Here is a 19,710-nt window from a genome sequence, read left to right on the forward strand (position 1 = left end):
AAAAGGGGTGGCGAAAGTCACATAACTATGGGCTAGGCTTATAAATGCCCTTGGGCAGATAGCCTAGTATGAACCTATGAACCTATGTAGATGTTTGAGTTTATTCACTGTTGCAGTCATCACACTTTGGTATCTGCCTGCAGGTAAGCCCTCAGTCGGCCCAAATACCAGTGTCTTCAGATTTCTGCGTCAGATGATGTCGCCTCTTCCAATTACGTCAGGTCGTTAGGAGTATAAAACATTCAGCTGATGTCATTACATCAGATTTTCTTGCCCCAGATGTCAGGTGCCCCCCTAATGGGAAGCAATTAAATCTATAATCTATAATTACAAGGATATACCTCTAACAAAAAGCAAACACACCAAAAAGCTTTTTGAGCATAGTAAGGGAGAGTAGAGGTATAGCCAAAAGAAGAAAGGCGACTGGAGGGAGGGAAAAGTACAGTTTTGTACCTACCATAAATGTAGATGTCCGATAGGCATGCATCTGCAGTCCTTACAAATGGGTTGTCCTGTCGTCAGGCAGCCCCTCGGTCGGCCGGATTCCAAAGTCTGGGTCCGGCCTCGGCTGGTGCCGCACTTCACCCGACGTCACAGCTGCAGTTGTTCGGGTATAAAGGCATCAGCCGATGCCATTTTCCTCAGTGTTTCTTGCCCCAGATGCCAGGTGCCCTCTAGGAAGGCTAAATTTGGATAAATGCAAATGGTTCCAAATAGTAGAGAGCAAACAAAAAATAAGCATGTATGTACATATATACAAATAAATACACCATAATAGATTCCCCCAGCTAGCTACAAGAAGGGCAAATACCCTAGGAGTACCACAGAGGGGAAGGAGGGTGGGTAATCCTGACTGCAGATGCATGCCTATCGGACATCTACATTTATGGTAGGTACAAACTGTACTATGTCCTTCAAGGATGCATCTGCAGTCCTTACAAATGGGTAGAATACCATAGCCAAACTGGGGGAGGAGGAGAAATTAGATTATGGTGTAGTTAAGATCCCTTGCAAAACAGCAGTGGCAAAACCTGCTCGGGATCTGGAGTATAAAGGTAAATTATAATGCTTGGCAAATGTATGCACGGAGCTCCAAGTAGCAGCCTCTAAAATGTCTTTGGTAGCCACTCCTCGTAAAAAAGCTGTGGTAGTGGCTGTAGCCCTTGTAGAGTGAGGCCTGATGTTTTCTGGGGTTTTCTTTCCATGGTAGGAATAACAAAATCTAATGCAATTTCCTATCCACTTAGAGATTGTCTGTTTTGAAATTGCTTTTCCTTCCATTCCTGTTGCATATGCTACCAGTAGCTGGTCAGTTTTTCTATTGCTCTTGGTCCTGTCCAGGTAGTAACGTAATTGTCTATGTACATCCAAGGTAAGCAACAATCTTTCTCCCCTGTTCTGTGGGTTGGGGAAGAATGTAGGTAGGTGGATAGCTTGATTTAAAGATACCCTGGAAACCACCTTTGGCATAAAAGTAGGATTAGTTCTCATGGACACTATCTTGATGGAAGATCAGGAAGGGCTGTACTGCCATTAATGCCTGTAGCTCGGATACCCTTCTTGCTGAAGTGATTGCAAGCAGGAAAGCAGTTTTCCATGATAAGTACTGTAATTCTGCTGTTGCTGCTGGTTCAAAGGAGGGAGTGTCAACTTTTCTAGCACAAAGTTCAAGTCCCATGCTGGCAATGGTGGCTTCCTAGGTGGTTTTACGTTTTTAATTCCTCTCAGAAACTGCCTGAGCAGAGGATGTGAGAAAACTGGAGGATCCAAGTTGTATTCTGCTGAAATAGCTGATGCATGAATCTTAATGGAAGAATAGAACAGGCCGTTGTGGAAGAGCTCTGCCAAGTATTCCAGGACGTTAGCTATGTTTACCAGTGACACATTTTCTCCTTTTGCAGTACTCCAAATGAGATATCTTTTCCATTTTGCTGAATAATTTTTTCTTGTTGAGGGTCTGCGAGCCTCCAAGATGATGTCTTAAACCCTTTGAGATAAGTCTGGGTTATTTGGTCTTATGCAATGCTCCAAGCAGCCAGCTGCAGTGTTTTCAGGTTTGGATGAAGGGTTTTGAAGTTGTTCTGTGTTAACAGCAGGGGAACTAGGGGCAGAGGCCATATTTGTTCTCGAGACATGCTCCTCAGCAATGGGTACCAATGTTGCCTTGGCCAGTCTGGAGCTATCAGGATGATCCTTGGACGGTCTTCTTTGATCTTCAATAGCACCTTGTGCATCAAAGGAAGAGGTGGGAATGCATATGCTGTCAGGTTTTTCCAACTGAAGGATAGGGAGTCCACTTTCCAAGCAAGTGGGTGGTACGTCCTTGTGCAGAATTTTTTCAGCTGGTGGTTGTGTGGGGATGCAAATAAGTCTATTTCTGGTAGTCCCCATTTCCCTGTAATGGTTTTGAAGATGTCCGGATGCAGCATCCATTCGTGAGCATCCGTGGTAGTTCTGCTTAGGATGTCTGCTAGTATATTTTCTTTTCCTGGCACAAAGATTGCTTGTAACTGAATGTTGGAGCTCAGGGCCACATTTCAGAGGTCCATTGCCATCCGGCATAGAGGGTATGAATGCGTGCCTCCCTGTTTGTTGATGTACCACATAACTGTGGTGTTGTCCGTCCTTATCAGCAGTTGACCCTGTTGAAGAAATGGTCTGAATTGCCAGTTCTACTGCCAGCATTTCCTTTTGATTTATGTGTAGGTGCAGCTGGTCTTGAGTCCATAAGCCTTGTATGCACTTGTCCAGCATGTGTGCCCCCCAACCGAGGTCTGAGGCATCTGTTGTGATGGCCTGGCTTGGCTGAGTGTTGTGGAAGGGCAGTCCCTTGTTTAATTGACAGGCCTGAGCCCACCATTGGAATTCTTGCTTCAGGCATGGAATTATTGGAATTTGGGTTTCTAGGCTGTGCTTGTGCTGAGCCCATAAATTCCTTAGGTACCACTGTAACTTTCTCATATGTAGTCTGGCATGTGGAACCAATATTATGCAGGATGCCATGTAACCGAGGGCTTGCAGGACTTTTCTTGCTGTTAGCTGGTTCTGCTTTGTTAATGCCATGAAGTAGAGAGGGAGTTGCTCCTGTTTTTCTACTGTCAGGAATGCCATTTGTTTTGATGTGTCCAGATCTGCACCCAAGAAGGTTATCCTTTGGGATGGTATCAGCCTTGACTTTTTTATATTGACTGTGTATCCCAGGGCTTGTAGTAGATGAATGACCCTTTCCAAATCTTTTGTTAATTTGTTTTTGTTGTCTGCTTGTAACAGGCAGTCGTCCAGGTAAGGGTAAATTTGAATTCCCTGAAGCCTGCAATGAGCAATTACTGATGCCAGGCATTTCGTGAATACTCTGGGCGCAGTAGATAAGCCAAAGGGCAATGCTGAGAATTGATAATGCTCTGATCCTGCAAGAAATCTGAGGTATCTTCTGCAATTTGGTCATATGGGGACGTGCAGGTATGCCTCCTTGAGATCTAGAGTTACCAGCCAAGACTCCTTGCCCAGCATGGGAAGAAGCTGCTGTAGGGTCAGCATTTTGAATTTTGGAACAATGAGGTATGTGTTTAAAGCGGACAGGTCGAGAATAGGTCTCCATTGGTTTTCTTTTCTTGGTACCAGGAAGAGTCTGGAGTAAAATCCTTGCCCTTGCTCCATAGATGGTACCCTTTCTACAGCTCTCATCCTTAGTGAGTTATTTGTTCTACAGCTTCTGACTTCTGATTTGGAGGTAGGTTTGGCATTCCTCTCTTCCTTGTTAGAGTATGGAAGTGAAACCTGTAACCTTGGTCTATTGTCTGTAAAATCCATTTGTCTCCTGTGATGTAATGCCAGTTTACTGAAAATAAGGCTAGCTTCCCGCCTAGGGGTGCTTCCAGTTGTTCCCTGGTAGGCGGTGCCAGAGCCAAGTCACTGTGATTGTCCTGTGGAAGTGGTGGTGGCTGGATCTGTGGCTGCACCTCGCTGGTTGTTATTTTGCCACTGACGCCCCCTGTAGGCACCTCTGGATTGACCCCTGCCTCTTGAGCTACTATTCCTGCCTCTCTGAGCTCTGGAGGTGTCTGGAAAGGACCAATTCTTGGAAGGCCAGTTCCTGCTAAACCTTGGAGGCTGGACCTGCAAGAAATCCTTGACTGTCTGGACAGATTTTGCTTTCTCTTCCACCTTCTTCAGCACCTGCTGTGCAGGGGAGCCAAACAAATTGAGCTTATCCATGGGAGCATCTAGGAGCTTTGATTTAACATGGTCTGGTAAGGACTGCTCTTTTAACCATGCATGTCTTCTGATCACTGTGCCAGTCATGGCTGATCTAAAGGAAGCCTCCAGTGCATCATAGCCGCATTTTAAGGAATGATTACTGACCTGCTGAATGTTATGTACCATTTCCTGTACAGATTTTTTATCTAATGGTTCATCAGAGGTTAGTTTTTTAGTTAACTGGTCTAACATAAATTCCTGATATTGAATCATGTGGAATTGGCAGTTCAAGGCCCTAGCTGAAAGAGTAGCAGAAGTGTAAACTTTTTTACCCCATCTCTCTAAAGCCCTAGATTCCCTATCAGAGGGGAGGGTTTTTTTGGCAGAGGTAGCTGCTACAGCCTTGGGTCCCTGGGAAATAGTTTCGGGATCTGCAAAAGGGGCCTTATACAAATGATAATGTGTGTCCGGAACCCTGTAGTATCTATCGGGCTTAGCAGGGGCCGGAGGTAGAGAATCAGGAGCAGTGCAAGCATCATTAAATGGCATCATCCACCACAGTAAGTACTGGAGGAATGGCTAAAGGCCTATGCTGTGGCAAATGCTGAAAGGTTCTAAGCCTTTTCCTGGAGTCTGAAAAATCCTGGCCCTGCCATTGAAATTGTTCCCTCATAGCATGCAAGGTTTCCCCAAAGGAAAATTCCTCAGGCGGAGAGGCAGAAGGAATGGACTCTTCTGCATCAGAGTCCTCATAAGGAGAAAAAGGGCCCTCTGGAGGATTTGAATTATCTGATTCATCAAAGGAGTCATCTGAAGAAACTGACTCAGGGGGCTCTACTCTAGTCCTCTTCTCTGGAGGTGGGTGAGAGGCCCTGTCTGGATGTGGTTGGGATCCCCGGATCAAAGAAATGAGATCCTCTGCTAGACTAAGCATTTGTGAACTAGAGCTAGGCCTGTGAGAGGGGGTCTTAGCAGGCACAGTTTTGGTAGTTTTTGCTGCTTTAGCCCTGGCAAAGGCCTTAATCGACATGGATGCAGGTGGCCTAGCAGCTCCACGTGCAGGGGTGGAAATATCCAAAGGGATAGTGTCAGATAAATCCTGTGAACCTGCAAGGGCAGGAGGGATTTCAGTAGCAGATTCAGGCAGGCTAGATGAGGCCTCGGTAAGAGGCAAGTTTTCGGCCGAAGGAAGAACCGTGGACTCTGTTTCAGCCACTGTTAAGCCAGGTTGGCTTAACCGCGGTTTTGGCCGAAACCGCGGACCGCGAGTGTCGGTCCTTTTCCTTGCGCTTTTTAGAAATTTGCGTAGTCGGAGTATCCGACGGCATAATGTAAGCAAAATCGGAGCCGAAAAACTCTTCAGCAAATTCCGACCGACGTCTAAGCGTCCGTCGGTTGAAAGAAGCACAGGCTAGACAAGCTGCTACGTCGTGGTCTGGGCCTAAGCAAGGTAAGCAGTAAGAGTGGAAATCTTTACGAGGTATTTGTTTCCCACAAGTTAAACAGTTATTCACTTTTTCTGACATCGGCTGAGGCAAGAAAGAGTCCCCAACGGGGTACTTAGCTTTTTAGAAGTCTTCGGTACTTTGTAGTAATCTCTGGTTCTGACCGACCGGCACTTGCGAACAGCTTCTGCTTCGGGCACCACGCGGCAAGAAAGACTGAGGAAAATGGCGTCGGCTGATGCCTTTATACCCGAACAACTGCAGCTGTGACGTCGGGTGAAGTGCGGCACCAGCCGAGGCCGGACCCAGACTTTGGAATCCGGCCGACCGAGGGGCTGCCTGACGACAGGACAACCCATTTGTAAGGACTGCAGATGCATCCTTGAAGGACATCCAGGACTGCAACAGTGAATACACTCTAACATCTACATTTATGGTAAGAGTATACTATGTTCTTCGTGTTTCACTGTTGTAGTCATCACATTTGGGTTGATTCTCAAAGCTGAGGATGGGTGGAGGCAGTCAGGAAGTATTAGGGCTGGCAAGCAGGCCCTGTAAGACTGCTGTGGCAAATCCAGCTCTGGATTTAGATAAGATAGGTAAGTGGTAATGCTTGGTGAAAGTGTGTACAGAGCTCCAGGTTGCAGCTTCCAGGATGTCCCTGGTAGGGACTCCCCCGAGAAATGCTGTAAAGGTTGATGTAGCTCTAGTGGAATGTGATTTGATCCCCTGTGGGGTAAGTTTCCCATGGTGTTTGTAGCAGAAATGGATGCAGTGTGCTATCCATTTAGCAATGGTTTGCTTTGAAATTGCCTTGCCCTCTGCCCCTGTAGCAAAGCTGACTAGCAGCTGGTCAGATTTTCTGAAAGGTTTAGTCCTGTCCAGATAGAACCTAAGCTGCCTGTGCATGTCCAGGGAGTGCATGATTCTTTCCTCATTATTCTGAGGATTAGGGAAAAAAGTTGGCAAATGAATGGATTGGTTTAAAGCCACAATAAATACGACCTTGGGCATAAATGATGGGTTACGTCCTGAGGGAAACCATGTCCGCTTGGAAGATGAAGGGTTCCACGGCCATAAGGGCCTGCAATTCACACACACTTCATGCTGAAGTGATGGCTAGAAGTAAAGCTGTTTTCCAGGAGAGGAATTTTAACTCTGCTGTAGCAGCAGGTTCAAAGGGTGGAAGCATGACCTTTTCCAATACAAAGTTAAGGTCCCAGGCTGGAGTGGGAGCTCTCCGGGGGGGGGTCTTACATTTTTGGCTCCTCTCAGGAACTCTTTGACCAGAGGATGAGAGAAGAGGGATGGCTCAGTATTATAATGAGCCGAGATGGCAGAGGTGTGAATTTTAATATAAGAGGACAGGCCTTTGTGGAGCATTTCTTTTAAGTAATCTGGTATATGAGGTAAGCTGGACACAGTTGTGTCCATTCCCCGAGACTGGCTCCAAGAACAGTATCTTTTCCACTTTTCCTAATAGGATTTTCTAGTACTAGGCCTCCGTGCCTAAAGGATGACATCCAGCACCTGTTTACTGAGGGCTGCTGGTGATGAGTTCAGTGGATGAGCCAGGCTGCTAGGTTCAGGGTCTGTAGCTGAGGATGCAAAATCTGACCCTCCTGCTGGGACAGCAGGGAAGGGGTCTGAGGCAGGTGCCATGGTGGCACTACTGTCGGACTGCGCAAAAGTGGGTACCAGTGCTGGCGTGACCAGTCCAGTGCAATCAAGATTTGTCCTTGGCTTGTCCTGTTTGATCTTTAGTAAAACCTTCGAGAGGAGGGGCAGAGGGGGAAGGCATAGATTGAAAGGATTTTCCCCTGTGAAGGGCAGGGCATCCACTTTCCATGCTTGTCTGTGGGTAATTCTGGTGCAATATTTACTCAATTGATAATATTGAGGGGAAGCAAAGAGGTCCACCTCTGGTGCCCTCCACCTGTGGATCAGAAGCTTGAATATTTTGGGTTCCAGTTTCCACTTGTGTGGGTCCCATTAGATTTCTGCTTAAGTCGTCTGCCAGTGAGTTTAGTTTGCCTGGCAGGAATTGAGCTTGCAGGTGCACTTGATTGCTCAAGGCTGTGTTCCACAGTGCCATGGCTAATCTGCAGAGTGGGTAGGAATGGGTTCCCCCCTGCTTGTTTATGTACCACATAACTGTGGTGTCTGTCTACAATTCAATAGTTGCCCTGAAAGAATAAGGCATTTGAAGGCTGTCAGAGCATTCTGTACAGCTAACATTTCTTTTTGATTCATATTCAGGTGCACTTGCTTTAGGCTCCATTTGCCTTGAATGCATTGTGCTGCCATGTGAGCCCCCCCCCCCACGCATAGTCTGATGAGTCTGTTAGGGTTTGGGCGGCAGGGGGTTGAGTGAAAGGGAGTCCCTTGTTGTGTTAGCAGGCCTCTGCCCATGAAAGGAACTCTGTCCTTAGGCAAGGAATAATGGGAATCATTGTTCCCAGGTCCTGAGAATGTTGACACCAGAGACTTTTTAAGTACCATTAAAGTTTCCTCATATGCAGTCTTGCATATGGAATAAGTAGAATGCAAGAGGCCATGAATCCTAGGGCTTGCAGTACTTTTCTGGCAGATAGATGGGTTTTGGTGGCCAGTAGATTAGTTTGTCAAATAAATTTGTTTTTCTGGAGTGAGGAATGCCATCTAGGAAGTTGTGTTCAAGCTTGCTCCCAGGAATACAATCTGTTTGCTGGGTACAAGATGTGATTTTATTTTGTTGATGGTGTACCCCAGTGAAGTTAGAGGTCTCTTTACAAATGTCCGTATGAAAGCAGGCAATCGTCCTAGTATGGGCAAATTTGAATTTTTCTCTGCCTGCAATATGCAATGGCTGGAGCTAGACTTTTCTGAATACCCTGGGCGCAGTAGATAAGCCAAGGGAAGTGCAGAGACTTGATTGTGCATAGAGCCTGCTCTGAAACGTAGATATTTCCTGCAAGATTCCCTTATGGGGATGTACAGATAAGCTTCTTTTAATTCTAGGGTTGCTAGCCAGGAGTCTTTGGCTGGCATAGGAAGATGCTGTTGGAGAGTAAGCATTTTGAACATTGGAACCACAAGGAAGGTGTTGAGAATAGACAGAACCAGGATAGGGCACCAGGAGTTTTCTTTTCTGGGTAGCAGAAACAGTCTGGAGTAAAAACCTTGCCCCTCATTGCTCTGCTGGGACAGGTTGAATAGCCTTGATATTGAGAAGAAAAAGTACTTGCTTTTGGGCCTTTGCCCACTGGTTTAGGGGGAGGTCTGGCCATCCGCTTGGGATTGGCAGCGAGTGGACGTAGAATCTGAATCCCTGGGATACAATGCTCAAGACCCATCTGTCCTGGGTGATGTATTTCCAGTTTTTTTTGCATGCAGGGCAAGTTTTCCTCCTAAGGGTGCAAGTACTTGGGCAAGGCTTGGAAGGGTTAAGGATAAGTCATGTTGAGCTTTTTCCATAGGATGGTGGCTTACTATTCCCTGTTTTAGCGGTGGGAGCACTCCATTGCTTAGATCTGTGCATACCCGGAGACTGTAATCTTGGTGGTATGCTGCCCCTGGGTTTGGACTGAGAAAGTCCGGGAGGGACTGGAAAGGACCAGTTTTTAGAAGGCCAATGCCTACTGAATCTAGGTGGCTGTACCTGTATGAAATACACTTTGCTTTTTCCTCCATCTTTTTAAGGACCTCTTCTGCTTTACTGCCAAACAGGTGTTCTTGGTTTAATGGTGCATCTAATAATTTTGCTTTGACATGGTCTGGCAAGATTTCTTCCTTCAGCCAAGCATGCCTTCTAAGAACAGACCAAGTGACAGCAGCCCTGCACGATGCTTTTAAGGCATCAAAACCACATTGCAAAGTATGTTTTCCAACTTGGTTAGCAGAATGTATTAACTCTTGTAAATCTTTATGTTTGCACAATCAGGAATCAACATCATTTTCTGTTTAATTAGCTCCACAATATGTTGCTGATATTTTAATATATGAAACTGGCAACTTAAAGCCCTGATGGCAAGAGTAGCAGAGGTGTATACCTTCTTACCCCATCTGTCTAAAGCCCTAGAGTCCCTGTCTGAAGGGGTAGGGTTTTTTGGCTGTTGTAACCTTAATGCCTTTAAGTCCCTGGGAAATGGTCTCTGGATCTGCAGTAGGATTCTTAGAGAGGAATTTGTGAGAGAGTCAGGTAACTCTGTAGTACCTGTCAGGTTTCCTGGGAGCTGGGGTCAAAGTATCAGGGGTAAGGCTGGATTCCAAGAAGACATCGACAATTTCCAGAACAGGAGGGATGGCTAGAGGCCTGTGCTGAGGCAAGTTTAAAAAGTCTCTTTTTGGACTGTGGGTAGTCTTGGCACTCCCAACGGAAATGCTCCCTAAGGGTATGCAGGGTTTCACCAAAGGAAAAATCTTCTGGTGGGGAAGCAGAGGGAATGGAATCCTCTGCATCAGAATCCTCATAGGTAGATAAGGGTATGTCCTGGTAATCAGGAGGATTCAACAGACTTTCCTTCGGATTCTTCAGATCATGAATCAGTTCTTGGTCTTTTTGAGGGGGAAGGCTGGCTTCCCCTAAAGTAATACGATCTTCAGCCATTCTAAGCATTTGTTTCTGAGGCACGTGGGCCTGAGAATGCGCTTTGGTCGCCGGTTTCCTACGCGTAGTGCAAACTGTGGGCCTGAGAAATTCGGTATTTTTGGTTTGAAACGAAGTCATTGGTTTAACATGAAAATCATAAGGCCTGAATACACCCTCAGAAGCCGGTGCCTGCACAGCGGCTCCAGACCTATCCAAGGTAGAGACATCCACAGGTTCCATAGTCGAAGAAGCATCTCGCAGCATACCAGACTCCAAATGGATCTCAGTAGAGGCCTGCAAATCTGCAGAAGCAGGTATCAGGGACTGCATAAGCGCCTCACTGAGTACCTGCAGACCGACGACTAGCTTAACAGAAGCGTCGTCGGCAGTTTGGACCTATGCGGTCAGTCTCTGTCTTTATCCTTACATTTTTTCAGATCGGTAGTCGGATGGCTTATTGAAGCCATTTCGGAATACGGAGAACGAGAGCGAAAGAATTTAGCAACAAAAATAGCCTGACAAGTAGTTCGGGCGATGAACAAGGCACAAAACAGACAGCGATGAACGTCATGGTCTGGGCCTAAACATGTGACGCAATAAGAATGAAAATCTGTGTGGTACTTGCTTTCCACAGGCAAGACAATTAACTTTTTCTGACATCAGTTAGAGCAAGAAAAAAGGATCCCTAACAGGGTACTTATCTTTTAGAAGACTTCAGGGGTGAAACTCGAAAAATGAAAATTTCAGGAGGTGGCCGACCAGCACTTGTGAACTGCTTCTGCTTTGGACACTGCACAGCAAGAAAAGCTGATGTAATGGTGTCGGCTGCATGTTTTACATCCCTGACGTCACTGAAGAAGCGACAGCAGCCAAAGCAGAAATCCCAAGACTCTGGTACTCAGACTGAAAGAGGGCTACCTGCAAGCAGATATTCCAAATGTGATGACTGCAACAGTGAAACATGAAGAACATCTGTGGTGTTGTCTATCAGGAGCTGTCCTGGAAAGATAAGGTATTTGAAGACTGTCAGAGCATTCTGTACAGGTAGCATCTCTTTTTGACGGATATGCAGGGGGATTTGTTCTGAGCTCCATTTGCTTTGAATGCATTTGCCTGCCATGTGAGCCCCCCATGCATAGTCTGATGCGTCTGTTGTCAGGGTTTGGGCGGCGAGGGGTTGAGTGAAAGGAAGTCCCTTGTGTTGGCATGCCTCTGCCCACCAAAGGAACTCTGAGAATGTTGACACCAGAGACTTTTTAAGTACCACTAAAGTTTCCTCATAAGCAGTCTTGCATACAGAATTGGCAGAATGCATGAGGCCATGAACCCTAGGGCTTGCAGTATTTTCCTTGCAAATAGCTGGGTTTTGGAGGTCATTAGTTTGAAATAGCTTGTCAAATGGACCTGCTTTTCTGGAGTGAGGAATGCCATCTGGGAAGTTGTGTTCAAGCTTACTCCCAGGGATACAATTTGTTGGCTGGGCACCAGTTGTGATTTATTTTCGTTGATGGTGTATCCCAGTGAAGTTAGAAGTCTTTTTACAAATGCCAGGTGCTGAAGTAGCAATTCCCGACTGTCTACCTGAATCAGGCAATCGTCCAAGTATGGGTAAATTTGAATATTTCTCTGCCTGCAGTAAGCAATGGCTGGAGCCAGGCACTTTGTGATAACTCTGGACACAGTAGATAAGCCAAAGAAAAGTGCAGAGAACTGATGGTGCATAGAGCCTGCCCGGAAATGTAGATATTTTCCTGCAAGATTCCCTTATGGGGATGTGCAGATAAGCTTCTTTTAAGTCTAGGGTGACTAATCAGGCATCCTTGGCTAGCATAGGAAGAAGCTGTTGCAGTGTAAGCATTTTGAATTTTGGGAACACCAGAAAGATGTTGAGAATTGATAGATCCAGGATAGGGCGCAAAGAGCTCTCTTTTCTAGGCACCAGGAACAGTCTGGAGTAGAAACCCTGTCCCTTTGTTCTACTGGAGCAGGTTGAATAGCCCTGATATGGAGAAGGGGAAAGTACTTGCTTTTGAGCCTCTGCCCACTGGTTTGGAGGAAGGTCTGGCAACCCACTTGGGGTAGGCAGTTAGTGGAAGTAGAATCTGTATCCCTGGGATACAATGTTTAGAACCCATCGGTCCTGAGTAATGGACATCCAGTTTTTTGTATGAAGGGTGAGTTTTCCTCCTAGGGGTGCAAGTACTTGGGCATGGCTGGGAAGGATAATTGGAAAGTCATTGTGAACTTTTTCCATAAGGGGGTCGCTTACCATTCCATGTTTTTGAGGTGGGAACACTCCATTGATTAGATCTCTGCATACCCTGAGACTGTAGTCTTGGGGGTCTGTTTCCCCTGGGTTTGGGCTGAGAAGGCCTGGGAGGGACTGGAAAGGACCAGTTTTTTTGAAGGCCAATGTTTACTGAATCTAGGTGGCTGCACCTGTAAGAAATCTTTGACAGTTTGCATAGATTTAGCGTTTTCTTCCATCTTTTTAAGAACTTCTGGTTTTGTGCCAAACAAACGATCCTGATTTAATGGAGCATCTAGTAATTTTGCTTTGACATCGTCTGGCAAAACTTGTTCCTTCAGCCAAACATGCCTTCTCAAGTACAGACCCAGTGACAGCAGCCCTGCAAGATGCTTCTAAGGCATCAAACCCACACTGCAGAGTATGTTTACTAACTTGGTTTGCAGAATGTATTAACTCGTCTTTATTTTCTGCACAATCTGGAAGTAACACCATTTTTTGTTTAGTTGCATAATATGTTGCTGGTACTTCAACATGTGAAACTGGCAATTCAAAGCCCTGATGGCAAAAGTTACAGGAGGTGTATACCTTTCTTACCCAGTCTACCTAAAGCTCTAAAATCCCTGTCTGAAGGGGTAGGGTTTTTGGCTGTAGTAGCCTTAATGCCTTTAGGTCCCAGGGAAATGGTCTCTGGATCTGCAGTAGGATTCTTAAAGAGAAATTTGAGTCGGGTACTCTGTAGTACCGGTCAGGTTTTCTAGAAGCTGGTGGTAAAGTGTCAGGAATACGATTGGATTCCTTGAAGACATCACCTACAATATCTAGGACAGGGGGTATAGCTAGAGGCCTGTGCTGAGGCAAATCTAAAAATTCCAAACCTCTTTTTGGACTGAGGATAGTCCTGGCATTCCCAGCGGAAATGCTCTCTTAAGCTATGCAAGGTTTCACCAAAAGAAAAATCCTCTGGAGGGGAGGCAGACGGAATGGATTCCTCTGCATCCGAGTCCTCATAGGTAGATAAGGGTATGTGTTCTGGTAATCTGAAGGGTCAGAGGCATCGGACTCCTGGTCTGTAGAATCAGAAGGAAATTCAATTTATTACTCTAATTAGGGGAAGCCAGCCTTCCCCTGATAAAAGACAATGAGGTCTTCAGCCATTCAAAGCATTTGTTTCTGTGGCATGGAAGCTTGAGCATGTGCTTTGGATGTCTGTTTTCTACGGGTAGTGCGAACACTGGGCCTGAAAAACTCAGTAGTTTTAGCTTTAAAAAAAAAAAAAAAAAAAAAAAGAAGCTGTCTGTTTAATACGTATATCAGTAGGTCGGAATACACCCTCAGAAGTTGGTGCCTGCACAGAGGCTCCGGACCCATCCAAGGTAGAGACATCCGCAGATTCAATAGACGAAGCAGCATTGCACTGCATACCGGATTCCGAATGGGACTCAGCAGAGGCCTGAGAATCTGTAGAAGCGGGCATCAGGGGCTGCAAAGGCACCTCAATGAGTACCAGCGGACTGGCGACTAGCTTAACGGAAGAGTCGGCGGCAGGTTTTGACCTGTACAGTCTTTGTGCTTTTTCGGAAGTCCGGTAGTCGCATGGCTTCACTTCGGTATACGGAGAATGACAGCGAAAGAATTTGGCTACAAAAATAGCCCGACAACGAATGGCAAGGGACTTCATGGTCTGGGCCTAAACAGGTGATGCAGTAAGAATGAAAATCTCTATGTGGTATTTGCTTTCCACAGGCAAGACAATTAACTTTTTCTGACATCGGTTAGAGCAAGAAAAAAGAATCCCCAACGGGATACTTAGCTTTAGAAGATTTCAGGTTTGAAACTCGAAAAATGAAAATTTCAGGTAGCAGCTGACCAGCATTTGCGAACTGCTTCTGCTTCGGGCTCCTTCTCGGCAAGAAAGACTGATGTAATGGCATCGGCTGCATGTTTTACACCCCTGATGAGGAGTGGGAATCCTGGGACATGGTTGGGGATCTGTAGCAAGCTACAATTTGGATTGCGGCCTTGCCCAGAGTTAATTGCACTTCGATAATCTTGGATGCATTATGCTGAGCAACTAGCCTGGAGGTGTGGATATCTTTAATGAATATGGACACGCCTCCGCCTTTAGTGTTTCAGTTCAGGTTAGGTGGCCGAAAGGTGTAGTATGAATTAAGTACAGTTTTGTACCTACCATAAATGTAGATGTCCGATAGGTATGCATCTGCAGTCATCACATATGGGTTTGTCCTGCCTCAGGCAGCCCTTCGGTCGGCCAGATTCCAAAGTCTGGGTCCGGCGTCGGCTGATGTCGCATTTTCCCCGACGTCAGAGTGCCTGGGGTATAAAAGCATCCGCCGACGCCATCTTCCTCAGTTTTTCTTGCCCCAGATGCCAGGTGCCCTCTAAGGAAGGCTAAATTTGGAGAGATGCATTTAAAAATCCAAACATGCACAATAATATAAAAACAAATACACCATAATAGATCCCCCCAGCTAGCTATTAGAGGAGTAAGCACCCAAGTAATACCACAGAGGGGAAGGAGGGAGGGTAAACCTGACTGCAGATGCATACCTATCAGACATCTACATTTATGGTAGGTACAAAACTGTACTATGTCCTTCAAGGATGCATCTGCAGTCATCACATATGGGTAGAGTACCATAGCCAATCTGGGGGTGGAGGAACTATGTAAAGGATGGTGTAGCTAAAATGCCCTGCAGGACTGCCGTAGCAAAGCCTGCTCTGGATTTGGAATATAAAGGTAAATTGTAATGCTTGGCAAATGTATGCACGGAGCTCCATGTAGCAGCTTCTAAAATGTCCTTGGTAGCCACCCCTCTTAAGAAGGCCGTGGAGGTGGCTGTGGCTCTCGTGGAATGGAGGTCTAATGTTAGCTGGCACAGTTTTTCCATGAAAGGAGTAACAAACAAATGCAATTCCCTATCCATTTTGAAATAGTTTTTTGGAAATTGCTTTTCCTTGTGTACCCGCAGCATATGCTACCAACAGCTGGTCAGTTTTTCTGTAACCTTTAGTTCTGTCCAAGTAGTAGCGCAACTGTCTGTGTATGTCCAGAGTGTGCAGAAGTTTCTCCCCTTTGGTTTTGTGGATTTGGGAAGAAGGTAGGTAAATGAATAGCTTGATTTAATGAAACCCTGGATACCACCTTTGGCATAAATGTAGGATTGGTTCTCAGTGAAACTCTGTCCTGATGAAAAATAAGAAAAGGCTGTACTGCCATAAAAGCCTGTAACTCGGATACTCTTCTTGCTGAGGTTATGGCCAGAAGGAAAGCAGTCTTCCAAGACAGGAACTGTAGTTCTGCAGATGCTGCTGGTTCAAAGGGAGGCAGTGTTAGTTTTTCCAACACGAAGTTAAGGTCCCAAGTAGGTAGAGGTGGTTTCCTTGGAGGATTGATATTTTTGATTCCTCTTAGAAACTGTCTTAGGAGAGGATGAGAGAAGACAGGCGGATCTGTATTGTACTCTGCTGAAATTGCTGAAGCATGTATTTTTAATGGAAGAGTAAGACAGACCATTGTGGAACATTTCTGCCAAGTATTCCAGGATATGTGCCATGCTCATCACTGTCGCATCTAGGCCCTTTGTGGTGTTCCAAATGTGAAATCTTTTCCATTTTGCTGAATATGCCTTTCTTGTGGAAGGCCGGCGAGCTTCCATAATATCTTTCACCCTCTGGGATAGCTTGTCCTGAGGAGTCAATGTATTTTCCAGGCTGTTAATTGCAAGGTTTTCAGGTTGGGATGCAGAGTCTTTAATTGTGCTGTGTCAGTAGCAGTGGCCATAGAGGAAGAGGCCATGGTTTCGTACGTGACATGCTCTTTAATAGTGGGTACCGGTGCTGTCTTGGCCAGTCCGGAGCTATCAGAATCACCTTTGGCTGCTCTGTCCTGATCTTCAGTAAAACCTTGGTCATTAATGGAAGAGGTGGAAATGCATACACTGTTAGAGTTCTCCAGCTGAAAGAGAGGGCGTCCACTTTCCATGCTTGTGGGTGGTATGTCCTTGAGCAGAATTTCTTCAGTTGATGATTGTGGGGAGGCAAAAAGATCTAAGTCCGGTCTCCCCCATGATTGTGTTATCTGTAGAAAGATGTCTGGGTGCAGCATCCATTCGTGTGCATCCATGATGTTTCTGCTTAAGCTGTCCACCAGTATATTGTCTTTCCCTGGCACAAACTGGGATTGTAGCTGTATATTGAGTTTCAGGGAAAGTTCCCATAGATTCATTGCCAGCCTGCAAAGAGGATAGGAATGGGTGCCTCCTTGCTTGTTTATGTACCACATAACCGTGGTGTTGTCTGTCCTTATTAACAGATGGCCATGATGCAGAAAGGGTTTGAAGGCTTCGACTGCATGTATCACTGCCAGCATTTCCTTTTGGTTTATGTGCATGCGTAGCTCTTTTTGTGACCATAGACCTTGAATGCATCTTCCCTCCATGTGCGCTCCCCATCCGTGGTCTGAAGCGTCTGTTGTAATGGTTTGGCTGGCTACTGGTTTGCTGAAAGGCAGACCCCTGTTTGGCTTGCTTGAGCCCACCACAGAAATTCCTTTTGAAGGCATGGAATGAGTGGTATCAAAGTTTCCAGGCTGTGACTGTGCTGAGTCCATAAACTCCTTAGGTACCATTGTAGTTTCCTCATATGTAGTCTTGCTTGCGGAATCAGAAGTATGCAAGAAGCCATGTAACCCAGGGCTTGCAGGATTTTCCTTGCAGTCAGCTGAGTTTGTCTTGTCAGATTTTTGAAGTAATCTGGTAGTTGACTTTGTTTTTCTTCTGTAAAGAAGGCCATTTGGGTGGTTGTATCTAGATCTGCACCCAGAAAGGTTATTCTTTGGGATGGAACAAGTCTTGATTTGTGAAAGTTGACTGTATATCCCAAGGCCTGAAGTAGGTGAATGGCATAATTCAAGTGTTTTAGCAAAGTTTGCTGGCTGTCCGCTTGTATAAGGCAGTCGTCCAGATACGGGTATATTTTCATCCCCTGAAGTCTGCAGTGTGCAATTACTGATGCCAGGCATTTCGTGAATACTCTGGGCGCAGTAGATAAGCCAAAGGGCAATGCTGAGAATTGATAATGCTCTGACCCTGCAAGAAATCTGAGGTGTCTTCTGCAACTTTGTCTGATAGGGACATGCAGGTATGCCTCCTTGAGGTCTAGAGTCACCAGCCAAGACCCCTTGCCCAGCATGGGAAGGAGCTGCTGTAAAGTCAGCATTTTGAACTTTGGTACAATGAGATAAGTGTTCAGTGCGGACAAGTCGAGAATAGGCCTCCATTGTTTTTCTTTTCTTGGAACAAGGAATAGTCTGGAATAAAATCCTTGGCCTTGTTCTGAGAGAGGAACTTTTTCTATAGCTTTCATTTGCATTAAGCTGGAAATTTGTTTCAAAGCCTCTGCCCTTTGATTCGGTGGCAGGTCTGGCATGCCCTTTCTTTTTGGTAATGTGTGGCAATGGAACCTGTATCCTTTGTCTATTATTTGTAGTGTCCATTTGTCCCTTGTAATACTGTGCCAATTTTCTGAAAATAAAGAAAGCTTTCCGCCCAAAGGTGCTTCCAAATGAGCCCTGGTTGGCAGTGTCAAAGTAAAGTCATTGAGCCTGTCCTTGTGCAGCAGTTGAAGGTCCTGCATTACCTCTCTGGTTGGGATGCTGCCATTGACGTCCTCTGTAGGAGCCTCTAGCATGCCCTCGACCTCTGGCACGCCTGTTCTTGCCTCTCTGAAACCTCTCTGTGTCTGGAAAGGACCAATTCTTGGAAGGCCAATTCCTGCTGAATCTTGGCGGTTGTACTTGGAGAAAATCTTTGACTGTTTGTACTGATTTTGCTTTTTCTTCAAATTTCTTTAGGACCTCCTGACCCGTGGAGCCAAATAACTTTTGCTTTTCCAGTGCGGCATCCAGCAGCTTTGCTTTAACATGGTCTGGCAGAGATTGTTCCTTCAGCCAAGCATGCCTACGTATGACTGCGCCAGTCATAGCTGACCTACATGAAGCTTCCAATGCATCATAACCACATTGCAAGAAATGGCTGCTAACCTGCTGAGAGTTATGTACCAGATCCTGAAGTGACTTGCGGTCTAGGGGGTCAGGTAAAGACAGCTTTTTATGCAATTCATCTAACAAATACTCTTGGTACTGTATCATATGAAATTGACAATTTAATGCCCTCATTGAAAGAGTAGCAGAAGTATACACTTTTTTGCCCCATCTCTCTAAAGCTCTGGACTCCCTTTCAGAGGGGAGAGGATTTTTAGCAGTGGCAGCTGCAACCCCTTTAGGGCCCTGGGAAATAGTTTCTGGATCTGCAGAGTGGGCCTTGAAAAGGTAAAGATGCGAGTCCGGGACCCTGTAGTACCTATCGGGCTTGGCAGGGGCCGGAGGAAGAGAATCAGGGGTTGTGCTAGAGTCAGAGTACACATCATCAATGACATTCAAAACAGGAGGAATAGCTAAAGGCCTATGCTGAGGCAAATGTAAAAAGGTCCTTAATCTTTTCCTGGAATCAGAGAATTCCTGGCCCTGCCATTGGAAATGCTCTCTCATGGTGTGTAGTGTTTTCCCCAAAGGAAAACTCTTCAGGAGGGGAGGCCGAGGGAATAGATTCCTCTGCATCAGAATCCTCGTAGGCCGACTAAGCCTCCTCCTGGTGGTCCGAGAGAGTAGAGCCATCAGAGGCCTCATCTGAGGAGTGTGGATCAGAGGGATCAACCCTGGGCCTTTTGTCTGGAGGAGGTTGAGAGCCCCTGTCCGGATGAGGTTGAGAGCCCCTAATTAAGGAGATAAGATCCTCTGCTAAGCTTAGAATTTGTGATCCTGTAGAGGGTCCCTGAGGGATAACCTTGGGAGGCAAAGCTTTTGAAAGTTTAGCAGCTTTAGCCCTGGAGAATGCCTTAATAGACATGGATGCAGGAGGCCTGGCTGCACCACGTGCTGGTGTAGACTTGTCTAAAGGAATGGTGTCAGAAAGTTCCAGGACACCAGTTTCTGTTGGCAATTCAATAACCGACTCGGCCGGGGGCTCCAGGACCGAGGTAGTCGGTTGAGCGGTTTCTGAAATAAGTACCAAGGACTCTGTTTCAGCCGAGACAGAGGCACTCGCAGTAGGCCTGGCCGTGGTTTCAGCCGAAACCGTGGTCCGCGTGTCGGTCCTTGTCCTTCCGTTTAACTAAATGAGAAGTCGGAGTCTCCGACGGCATCTTATACGAAAAACTAGCCCCAAAAA

General features: G+C 46.0%; 1 protein-coding gene across 1 annotated transcript in view; it reads right to left on the minus strand.

The window, feature by feature from the left end:
• Positions 1–19,710, minus strand: part of LOC122793692 (disco-interacting protein 2 homolog A-like) — a 2,141,448-nt gene that overhangs the window by 1,787,765 nt on the left and 333,973 nt on the right. The window lies entirely within an intron of this gene.

The sequence above is a fragment of the Protopterus annectens genome, chromosome 2.part0 (assembly GCF_019279795.1).
Source record: "Protopterus annectens isolate FY-2018-M chromosome 2.part0, PAN1.0, whole genome shotgun sequence".
In the NCBI taxonomy this organism is placed as follows: domain Eukaryota; kingdom Metazoa; phylum Chordata; order Ceratodontiformes; family Protopteridae; genus Protopterus; species Protopterus annectens.